This window comes from Argentina silus (genome assembly GCF_951799395.1).
Source record: "Argentina silus genome assembly, chromosome: Y".
NCBI classification, from domain to species: domain Eukaryota; kingdom Metazoa; phylum Chordata; class Actinopteri; order Argentiniformes; family Argentinidae; genus Argentina; species Argentina silus.
In genome coordinates, this window is record NC_139654.1 from 15,542,332 (window position 1) to 15,554,581 (window position 12,250).

General features: G+C 45.4%; 1 protein-coding gene across 1 annotated transcript in view; it reads right to left on the reverse strand.

Annotated features, from left to right (window-relative positions):
- Positions 1 to 12,250, reverse strand: part of LOC310824004 (calcium-activated potassium channel subunit alpha-1a-like) — a gene marked incomplete at both ends in the record, with an annotated part of 253,970 nt that overhangs the window by 8,054 nt on the left and 233,666 nt on the right. The window lies entirely within an intron of this gene.

Consider the following 12,250-nt stretch of genomic DNA (forward strand, 5'->3'; position numbering starts at 1 on the left):
CAAGAGGGTATAGGAAGACACACAAAAAAACTATATTTGGAGGTTCTAGGCTCTAGTCTTACACCATCCTTCAGCATCACTTCCATTTCCCTCCAGATGCCATGAGAGCTGAGAGATAACTGCCCTGATGGCAACAGTGGTACAGGAGTTGATTTCGGCCTGAATGAGTGCCACTGACTAATTGAGTGACATGAGAATGAAGCGACAATTATCGGCTTTTACCCCTCCCATCCCGACTCCCGAACACCGTGCTCTCAACAGTAAACGCTCCAACAGACCTGCAATTTAAATATTGAAGGAATTTGCCCAATCACATTTTGCTTTCCCAAACTAATGACCATGAATGTTTCAGCAGTGTGTCACAACCAAATAGACTAATCCATAGCAGTCGCCCACTGAGTATAGTATGTATCTGGTGTAACACTGACCATGAAAGGGCCTCCTGTCACTCTGGTCATAGTGGTTCTGGCTGTGTTTGCACTCATTCTACAAGATGTGAGATATCTTTTAGAGTTCCAGAGAAAGCCTTCCAGACCAGAGAACACGCGGGTGAAATGTCTCCCTCTGAATCAGATAGTGGACTATAAGGCCCGCTCTGACTGAGTACAGACGGAGAATTTGTTGGCACTATTTGTTCATCACTATTTAGTCCCAAACTAAAAATTATTTTGTTAAGTAAAGACAATAATTGCTACTATGGAGTATTCCTGAGATTCCCTTGCTGATGTAGCTAGCTCTGAGGAAACACTACAGGACACTATGGTGCATAATGACAATAGTCGAAAGCTGAGCCAGGAGCCAGACTACAAAGACCTATGTCCATAGGGGCAACAGGGAGATCTCGATATCTCTCTCTCTCTCTCTCTCCCTCCCTCCTTTACATAGAGCTACAGTATGGTTTGCCATCTCTCCCACTGTATTGTTGTAAACCACACAAACCGAACAATACATTGGGTTCTCTAGACCTCATTATGTCCAACAAAGTGGAATAACGTGTGGGTACAGTGTAGGTGTAGGCATAGCATTTTGAGCATTGAACTTGTGGCTTTACACAGTATGCCTCACCCACGGATATTTGTATCATGAAAAAAGCAGGATAATATTTTGTTAATCCAATTACTATCCTAAAAGACAAATACAAAATAACAGTGATTCCAACACAACATAGTCTAGAACAGCGTTTCCCAACCGCTGTGCCGCGGCACACTAGTGTGCCTTGAGAGATCGTTGGGTGTGCCGTGAGAAATTATCCAATTTCACTTTTTTTTTTATTAACATTTATTAATTATTATCTGCAAATAATATGCCATTGTCGAGTGTCTGTGCTGTAATATAGTGACTGGCAGAGTAATGTAATATTCGTCCGGGTGGCAGCAGGTAGCTAATTGCCTCATTCCTTCTTAGAGACAAGAGAATTAGTGACGCATGCGACAGGTCGTGGTGACAGTGATGGAGAAGTTTTTAAAAAGGAAAAATGCAAACTCCGAACTGGGCCCTGGACAAGATTCTGACCCAGGTAAAGGCCCTAGTCTGAGTGGTGGTAAAAAGAAAGCAAAGATGGTGAGCTTTAGGCAATACAGCGAAAGCTATCTTTCGTTCGGATTTACTTTCACAGGGGATGAGACGACACCGACTCCGTTATGCTTGGTGTGTGGCGAGAAGCTGTCCAACAGCGCCATGGTGCCAAGCAAGCTTAAACGCCATCTCCAAACGAAACACCCGTCGCTTCAAAACAAGCCGATGGACTATTTTGTTCGCCTGCGTGAAAACACAGAGAAACAGGCAACTTTTATGAGGAAAAACCACAAAGGTAAATGAGAAAGCCCTCAAAGCTAGTTACCTAGTTGCTGAACTCGTAGCTAAATCAAAAAAGTCCCACTCTGTGGCAGAGACATTAATACTACCTGCCTGCAAAGCCATTGTCAACGAGATGCTCGGCCCTGACGCGGTTAAAGACATAGCTAAAGTCCCGCTCTCAGATAACACAATTGCCAGGCGTATTGATGACATGTCTACAGACATCGAAAGTCATGTTTTGGGAAAGATACGCATCAGTCGGAAATTTGCGTTGCAACTTGATGAGTCTACGGATATTATTGTATCAGGCTACAGAGTGTCATTTAGTAACATTTTTGGTTGGTGGTGTGCCGCAAGATTCTTTCAATGTAAAAAATGTGCCGTGGCTCAAAAAAGGTTGAAAAACACTGGTCTAGAATATACAAATTTGTTTTTTGTTAAATCAATATTTAGTTAATCTCTAAAGATGACGTGCTCATATGTGAGAGATGAATGTTTTTATTATTCTATACTCTCTACCTAAAACAGTTTGGAGACATGCCCAATAATGTTATCATTAGTAGCTATGGGCAATTCATACAGTCAACTAATGTAAAAGCAGGGGATCATATGACATAATCTTTTTTTATCTTTCGGAGGGAGACAGACATAAAATAACGTGTGAGAATACATCCTAGGTATTTGACATGCGTGGTCTCACCTCTCTCTCAATCACACAAGTTCCTTTGATGCACATCCCTCTTTCAGTCTGCATATGGGTTTCATTTGATTGCAAGAAATGATGACATGAATGATGAATGTAACATCAAACATGTGTCAATTAGTTGTCGTCCCCCCTCTCTCTCCCTCCCTCCCTCCCTCTCTTCCCATCTCTCTGTATGAAGATGAAATCAGTCAGCACAGGTGCTAATAACACTGACAGCATTTAGATGCTTTTACACCCCGGCTGAATATTTCATTCTGAGCCTCAGTGTGCAGCAGCAGTAGCAGCACCACTCCATGAGTCCCCTGTCACTTCAATTTGCCTGTGTAGGGGCTGACTGGTTGACTGACGTGTGCAGGCAAGCAGGCAGGCAGGCAGTCAAGCCCGCAGGCAGTCAGGCCAACTTTACACAGGCCTCCTTTCTCTCTCTCTGCCGAGACAGCTATCTCTCATACAACTGTCAGCACTGTGACTGCCTGCCTCTGTCACAAGCCTAGCACGCCTCAATCTCCATCTCCACCACCCCTCTCATCCATCGGCTCCCCTCGCCCAGATCCAACCACAGCAGCTCAGTGGTACCAGACATAACATTTGTGGCGCTGAGCCGCACCAAGGGGATATAGGTGTACACACGGCCCCTGCTGTGCTTAGTTAGCTTATCTCGTCTAGACCCCCTGCTGTGGTCGTCTCTCTTGTGAGCCACGCCTGTTTGCTTACAATGCTCTTACACAAAAGTTGCTTCTATTAAACACACTTTTTGACCTCAAAAGCATTGTCCAGATCACCTTATGAACGCGCAGGCATGTGAAAACGGCTTCCAAAAGCATTCTGTAAAGCAAGGTATCACTAGTGTGAGGATTTTACCCTGAGTGACATATTTGGGGGTAATCACATGGTTTTGAAGACTACAAGGAGCTTTAGGGAGGAGTGCCACTGCCTGGTTTGTTTACATCCATAAGCACCACACAAGTGCAAACATCTATCCCTTGTGTTTACTAACATGCATCCTATGTTAGACGCACCTCCGTGGCTGGCTGGGAGCCACAAAGCACTATGGCTGTTGTAGAATTTCATAATTCAGACATATGACTTCCTGGTGCAAGAAAAGGCTATTTTCTCGCTTATTTGCACACAATGTTTTATATTATATTATATAAACGAGAGAACAGGAGATTCACAGCTTGAAAGTGCACCTGAAAAATCTGCAGGAATTGCGTGATGCAATCATGTCATCATGCACCAGAATCTCAATGGAATGTTTCCAACATCATGTGGAATCAATGTCATGAAGAATTGAGGCTGTTTTGAGAGCAAAGGGAGGCCCTATTATTAGTATTAGTGGTGTTCCTAATAAAGTCCTCGGTGAGTGTATATTTCCTGGCTATTTAGACAACAAAGACCACTTTTAACTTGCTGTTGAGTCGTGGTGACCATCGGTGAAATGTTCCTTTAAATAGTTATTCAACGAGTAGGCATACCATTTGACTGAACTTTTAAGTCTAGCTTACTGTAACTGTATGCTTACAGTAGCCTGGGCTACCCTATAAGAGACAGCAGAAAAGCCTACTATAAAGCCTCTCTGCCTCTCCCTCCCTCTCTCCCTCATTGTATATTTAAAAAAGAGTTGAGTTATTGCTTCACATCGCTTGGCAGTCACTAGCTTGGGATGGGCGCGCTCCCCCTATCCCTCTCCGCTGGGCTATGAGGGCAGCCTTTCACTTTGAACATTTTCCCCATCATGCAAACTGACAAAGGCATTATTTTCAAAAAGTCACAGCCAATCTGTTGATCATTATTTATTTACAAAGGCCTTCAGGCTGCTAGTCCTGTAAAAAATATGCTTGATATGGTATCCTGTATGCTCACTGCTGTCTTAAGTCTCCTCTTCAGCAAATGAAGTACATGTTCAATAGGATTTACATTTGGAGATTGACAAGGCCAGACAATAACTTTCCACTTTTTGGGCCTGAAAACCTCCCTAGTTGCTATGGCAGTATGTTTTGAGTCATTGTCCTGCTGTATGATGAAGCGCTGTCCAATGAGTTTGGAGGCATTTGCTTGTTCTTGGGCTCACAAGATGTTTCTGTAGACACCAGAATTAATCCTGCTGCTACTGTCAGCAGTTGCATCAACAATTGTTCAAATCAACAAGTGAGCCAGTTCCAGTGGAAAGCAAACATGGCCCAAGCCATAACACCCCTCCACCCCCTCTAACACCATATTTCACAGATGAGGTTCCTTTTTTTTCCACACTTTACTCTTGCCATCACTCTGGGTACATATTAATCTTTGTTTCATCTGTTTCATCTTTTTCCAGAAGTTCTTTTTCCAGGCTCGTTTAAGTACTGTTTAGCAAACTGTAACCTGGCCATCCTGTTTTTGTGGATAACTAGTGGTTTGCACCTTGCAGTGTAGCCTTTGTAGTTCTGCTGTTGAAGTATTCTGCGGACGGTAGTCTCTGACACATTCACGCCTACCTACTGGAGAGTGTTCCTGATCTGTGGGACAGTTGTTTTGGCAGTTTTCTTAATCATGGTGAGCATTCTTCGTTATCCACTGTAGAAGTCCCTGCTGGGACCATATACAGTGGGGGAAATAATTATTTGATCCCCTGCTGATTTTGTTAGTTTGCCCGATTACAAAGAAATGAGCGGTCTATAATTTTTATGGTACTTTTAGTTTAACAAATAGAGACAGAATATCAACAAAGAAGTCCAGAAAAAACACATTATATAAAGTTATAAATTAATTTGCATTTGATCGAAGGAAATAAGTATTTGATCCCCAAGCAAAACATGACTTAGTACTTGGTGGAGAAACCCTTGCTGGCAAGCACAGAAGTCAGAGGTTTCTTATAGTTGGTCACCAGGTTTGCACACATCTCAGGAGGGATTTTGGTCCACTCCTCTTTACAGATCCTCTCCAAATCCTGAAGGTTTCAAGGCTTTTGCTTGGCAACTCGAAGCTTCAGCTCCCTCCACAAATTTTCGATAGGATTAAGGTCTGGAGACTAGCTAGGCCACTCCATGACCTTAGTGTGCTTCTTCTTGAGCCACTCCTTTGTTGCCTTGGCCGTATGTTTTGGGTCATTGTCATGCTGGAAGACCCATCCATGACCCATCCTCAGTGCTCTGGCCGAGGGAAGGAGGTTTTCGTCCAAGATCTTATGGTACATGGCCCCGTCCATTGGCCCCTCAATGCAGTGAAGTCGTTCTGTACCCTTAGCAGAGAAACAACCCCAAAGCATAATGTTTCCACCTCCGTGTTTGACGGTGGGGATGGTGTTCTTGGGATTGTAGCATTCAGCATTTCTCTCCCTCCAAACACGAAGAGTCGAATTTATGCCAAAGAGTTAAATTTTGGTCTCATCTGACCACATCACCTTCTCCCAAGCCTTCTCTGAATCATTTAGGTGTTCATTGGCAAACTTCAGATGGGCCTGTACATGTGCCTTCTTGAACAGGGGGACCTTGCGGGCACTGCAGGATTTCAATCCGTTACGGTGTAGTGTGTTACCAATGGTTTTCTTGGTGACTGTGGTCCCAGCTGCCTTGAGATCATTACCAAGCTCCTCCCGTGTAGTTCTGGGCTGATCCCTCACCCTTCTCATGATCATCCTTACCCCACGAGGCAAGATCTTGCATGGAGCTCCAGGCCGAGGGCGATTGATGGTTATTTTGTATTTCTTCCATTTTCTAATAATTGCACCAACAGTTGTCTCCTTCTCACCAAGCTTCTCGCTGATGGTCTTGTAGCCCATTCCAGCCTTGTGCAGGTCTACAACTCTTACCCTGATGTCCTTTGAATGTTCTTTGGTCTTGCCCATGGTGGTGGAGAGGTTGGAATGGAAGAGATTGATTCTATTGACAGGTGTCTTTTATACCCATAGAGACCCGCAGAGATTAGGAGTACTTTTCCTAAAGTGACAGGACTAATCTGTGTGCCTCATGGGCATATAACCGGTCTGTATGAGCCAGAATTCTTGCTGGTTTGTAGGGGATCAAATACTTATTTCCTTCGATCAAATGCAAATGAATTTATAACTTTATATAATGTGTTTTTTCTGGACTTCTTTGTTGATATTCTGTCTCTATTTGTTAAACTAAAAGTACCATAAAAATTATAGACCGCTCATTTCTTTGTAATCGGGCAAACTAACAAAATCAGCAGGGGATCAAATAATTATTTCCCCCACTGTATACTCAAAAATGTATGCACTCACTGCAATGTAAGTCGCTTTGGATAAAAGCGTCAGCTAAATGGCATATATTATTATTATTATTATTATTATTATTATTATATATTATTAGAAGTCTTCCTCGGCCTACTAGGCTGTTTGTGACTTTCTGAGCCCACCAGTGCCTTCTTTCTTTTTAATGATGTTCCAAACTGTCTGATATTTCAGCCTCATAATGGCTTCCCTTACTTTTATTGGTCCTCATGTTCGAAGACTCCAAAGGCTCCAAAGGAATCAATACTAGACATTGAGAGCTCTCTTATGACTGCACAAATGATGTGATGGAACACATCTAACAGAAACACCTGTAAAGCCAAATGTCCCATCACTTTTGGGTATCCTGAAATAGGGGGACTATGCATACAAATTTGTTGGTAAAACCAATATGTACACAATTAACATCAAATAAAAGCTGAGAATCTCTACTTTATTTTGTAATTGTTTGTTACTTACAGGGCACTGTACATGGTGCTATACAGCATATAGACAGAGGGGTGCAGCTGTGAAGGGGTGCTGCTGTGGTCTGTGCTGGGTAATTGAATGTTTTGCTGAGGGCTATGACTTGAAAAAGCCTGTGAGAACCTGTCATCCCAGTACCCAAGAGCCAGCAGAATACAGAAGCACCTCTAAAGCAGAGAAAACTGAGACCGCTTTGAAGCATTTTCAAAACCGAGTAAATAACTCCCAATAATTATTATCACTGCAAGATCAAAGCAGAGATGCATATATTACATGGCAAACAGGGACCATCTCCTCGGCAAATGAGAGAGAGAAGAAAACAAAGAAGTGTTTTGTGCTTTAAATTCGGAAACAAAACTAAACATCCCAATAAACAAGCAGTTGCCTGAAAGTGTGCCAAATGTCTCTTTCTTTTGTAACAGTTTGCTCTTTTTAAACAAAGGGCATCTCAAATGTTGCTCTCTTATAATCCTGACTGAACGGTACGACTCTGAGTACGGCTAATGGTTTGGCATGTGTGAGGGGCTTTTCTAATTGCTTGTTTTGTTAAGAACTGAGGGCTAGCTGAACATGTAGACTGACCAAATACATACAGGGCTAGGACGCCTTCTTTTGGCTGCTGCTGAAAAATGCCTTGAGGGGACCAACTGTAACTAACTCTTACAAAGCACACAGTACCAAAGGACTCCATTGAGTTCTGCAGAGAACATAAAGAGAACACAGAGGGTTGGTTAGGAGGGGGAACTGTAACAGTACCCCCCTCCCTATGGGAGACACCGGGCGACCATCCTGGAGCGTCTGGGTGGGCCCGATAGAAGTCGGCCAACAAGGAGGGGTCAACAAAGTAGGAGGCCGGATGGGAGGGCGGCACCAGAGACGAGGTCAATGGAACAGTCGTAGGGGCAGTGAGGAGGAAGGGATAGGGCACATTCTTTACTGAAGACCTTGGCTAGGTGATGGTAGATGGGGGGCACGCCAGATAGGTCTGGGGACGGGACGACCGGTCTGGGAGGTCCAGGTGGAGAGGGGGCGGAGCGGAGGCAGTTAGCATGACACCCCACGCTCCATCCCAGGATCCTCCCAGTGGTCCAGCATACGTGGGGGTTGTGCCTCTCTAGCCAAGGTCTACCTAACACAAGGGGGCCGTGGATGCAGGGATGACGAGGAGCCGGAGAGTCTCACGGTGGTTCCCTGAGAGGGTGAGGGTCAGGGAGATAGTCCTATGGGTAATGGTACCCAGGGGTCGGCCGTCCAGCATGAATGAGCATGAATATACAGTGGGGGAAATAATTATTTGATCCCCTGCTGATTTTGTAAGTTTGCCCGATTACAAAGAAATCAGCGGTTTATAATTTTTATGGTACTTTTATTTTAACAAATAGACACAGAATATCAACAAAAAAGTCCAGAAAAACGTGAATAAAAAATGATTCATTTGCATTTGATCGAACAAAATAAGTATTTGATCCCCAAGCAAAACATGACTTAGTACTTGGTGGAGAAAACCTTGTTTGCAAGCACAGAAGTCAGACCTTTCTTGTAGTTGGTCAACAGGTTTGCACACATCTCAGGAGAGATTTTGGTCCACTCCTCTTTACAGATCCTCTCCAGATCCTGAAGGTTTCTTGGCTGTCGCTTGGCTACTCGAAGCTTCAGCTCCCTCCACAAATTTTCTATAGGATTAAGGTCTGGAGACTAGCTAGGCCACTCCATGACCTTAATGTGCTTCTTCTTGAGCCACTCCTTTGTTGCCTTGGCCGTATGTTTTGGGTCGTTGTCATGCTGGAAGACCCATCCTCAGTGCTCTGGCTGAGGGAAGGAGGTTCTCGTCCAAGATCTTCCGGTACATGGCCCCGTCCATCGGCCCCTCAATGCGGTGAAGTCGTCATGTACCCTTAGCAGAGAAACAGCCCCAAACCATAATGTTTCCACCTCCGTGTTTGACGGTGGGGATGGTGTTCTTGGGATTGTATTCAGCATTTCTCTCCCTCCAAACACGACAAGTCGAGTTTATGCCAAAGAGTTCAATTTTGGTCTCATCTGACCACATCACCTTCTCCCAAGCCTTCTCTGAATCATTTAGGTGTTCATTGGCAAACTTCAGATGGGCCTGTACATGTGCCTTCTTGAGCAGGGGGACCTTGCGGGCACTGCAGGATTTCAATCCGTTATGGCGTAGTGTGTTACCAATGGTTTTCTTGGTGACTGTGGTCCCAGCTTGTGGGGGGACATGCAGCGTTCGGCCTGTAGAGGGAGCTACAGGACCGTGGCCAGGGTTATGTCGGCGAGGCTCCGTTGCACACCTGTTGCAAATGAAGCCTCGTTGACTAAATGGTTTAAGATGTGTGTGCCTCTGTTTGGCAGGACAACGTGTGTTTTGAGGAGGCTGGAAAGCCAACGAACGAACTATTACTGATTTTATGAATAAACGGGACCTTTCCCTCACCGACACGCTGCGTCTGCCTCTCTGTGTACACGGACATTGTTACACAGCTGCCTTGAGATCATTACCAAGCTCCTCCCCTGTAGATCTGGGCTGATCCCTCACCCTTCTCAAGATCATCCTTAACCCACGAGGCAAGATCTTGCATGGAGCTCCAGCCCGAGGGCGATTGATGGTTCTTTGTATTTCTTCCATTTTCTAATAATTGCACCAACAGTTGTCTCCTTCTCACCAAGCTTCTTGCTGATGGTCTTGTAGCCCATTCCAGCCTTGTGCAGGTCTACAATCTTGTCCCTCATGTCCTTTGAAAGTTCTTTGGTCTTGCCCATGGTGGTGGAGAGGTTGGAATGGAAGAGATTGATTCTGTTGACAGGTGTCTTTTATACCCATCACGAGCAGAGATTAGGAGTACTTTCTTGAAGTGACAGGACTAATCTGTGTGCCTCATGGGCATATAACCGGTCTGTGAGAGCCAGAATTCTGGCTGGTTTGTAGGGGATCAAATACTTATTTCCTTCGATCAAATGCAAATGAATTTATAACTTCATATAATGTGTTTTTTCTGGACTTCTTTGTTGATATTCTGTCTCTATTTGTTAAAATAAAAGTACCATAAAAATTATAGACCGCTCATTTCTTTGTAATCGGGCAAACTAGGCGAACGGCCAAAGCGAGCCCTATCATACGATATGATAGAGAAAAACTTCTGCGCATTAAATCGTCGGTGGAAAACACTTTTTCACCACCACCCGCAAACAATGGCAATCTACCCTGGCTACCTGCTGCTTCACCTGGACAATGGAGGAGACGGAGGAAGCGAGGCTCGCGGGCTGGAGTGCTGGTCAGGCTGAGGAAACGTGAGAACCGGCCTCCTCTCCCCAGTATTCTTCTGGCGAACGTCCAGTCACTGGACAACAAGCTGGATGAACTCCGGAGCAGGATGGCGTTTCAACGGGACATTAAGAACTGTAACGTTATGGTTTTCACGGAGACTTGGCTCGACCCTTCGGCCCCAGATTGCGCCATTGTTCCACACGGATTCTCCATTCACCGCCAGGATAGGACAATGACATCGGGGAAGAGCAAGGGGGGAGGTGTCTGCTTCATGGTGAATAACAAGTGGTGCTCAGACGTGGAGATACTTTCATCGGACTGATCTCCCAATTTAGAGCACCTCATGATCGGATGTCGACCTTATTATTCGCCCAGGGAGTTTACATCGGTTGTGCTTACAGCTGTCTATATACCACCAGACGCTGATACCAACCAAGCGCTGCACGAGCTGTATGGAGTTATCGACAGGACGGAAACGTCACGGCCCGAGGCTGCTTTCATTGTGGCTGGGGATTTTAATAAAGCCAACTTGAGGAAAGTCCTGCCGAGATACCGCCAGCACATCAGCTTTCCTACGCGAGGCGCAAACACGCTCGACCATGTTTACTCTCCCTTCCGCGACGGATATAAGGCCCTCCTACGACCCCCATTCGGCAAATCTGACCACAGCTCAGTACTGCTTCTGCCTTCCTACAGGCAGATACTCAAACGTGACAGGCCGGTGACGCGGACCATTCAACGTTGGTCTGACCAATCAGACTCCGCATTACGGGACTGTTTCAGCACTACGGAGTGGGATGTGTTTAAGGACGACAATTTAAACACACACACGGACTCGGTGATTTGCTACATTGGCAAATGCATTGATGACGTCGTGCCGCGGATTACTGTACGGACATTTCCCAATCAGAAGCCCTGGGTTAATGGAGAAGTCCGAGCCAAACTTAAGGCACGGACTGCCGCCTACAACTCAGGTGATTTGGAGGAGTACAGCAATTCCAGGTATGCACTCAGGAAAGCTATTAACATTGCTAAGAGTCAATACAAGGACAGTATGGAGTCCAACTTTGAGGGCTCCAACTCAAGGCACATGTGGACCGGACTCAGAACAATTACAGACTTTAAAGGGACTACGAGTGTGACTGAGGAAGTGTCTCCATCTCTTCCAGATGACCTTAACATCTACTTCGCACGTTTTGAGAGCTACTCTCCGGCTGAGGAAGTACAGATGGACCAGGACCCCTGCACACTAGCAATAACAAGGGCAGATGTGTGCAAATCCTTCAAAAGGATTAATCCACACAAGGCCCCTGGACCGGATGGCATACCTGGCCGGGCTCTCAGGGTGTGTGCAGATCAGCTGGCAGGTGTGTTTACAGACATTTTCAACCTGTCACTGCTCCAGTCGGTGGTCCCCACATGTCTCAAAAAGTCCACCATCATCCCCATCCCAAAGAAGTCAAAAACATCCTGCCTCAACGACTACCGACCAGTAGCACTCACTTCCATCATCATGAAGTGCTTTGAGCGGTTAGTCAAATCATTCATCACCTCCTCCCTCCCTGACTCACTGGACCCCATGCAGTTTGCATACAGGGCAAACAGGTCCACAGACGACGCCATCGCCCTCGCCCTCCACACTGCCCTCTCCCACCTGGACCAGAGGAACACATATGTGAGAATGCTGTTCATTGACTATAGTTCAGCATTCAATACCATTGTGCCCTCCAAGCTCGCTGTGAAGCTCAGGGACCTCGGGCTCAACACCACGCTTTGT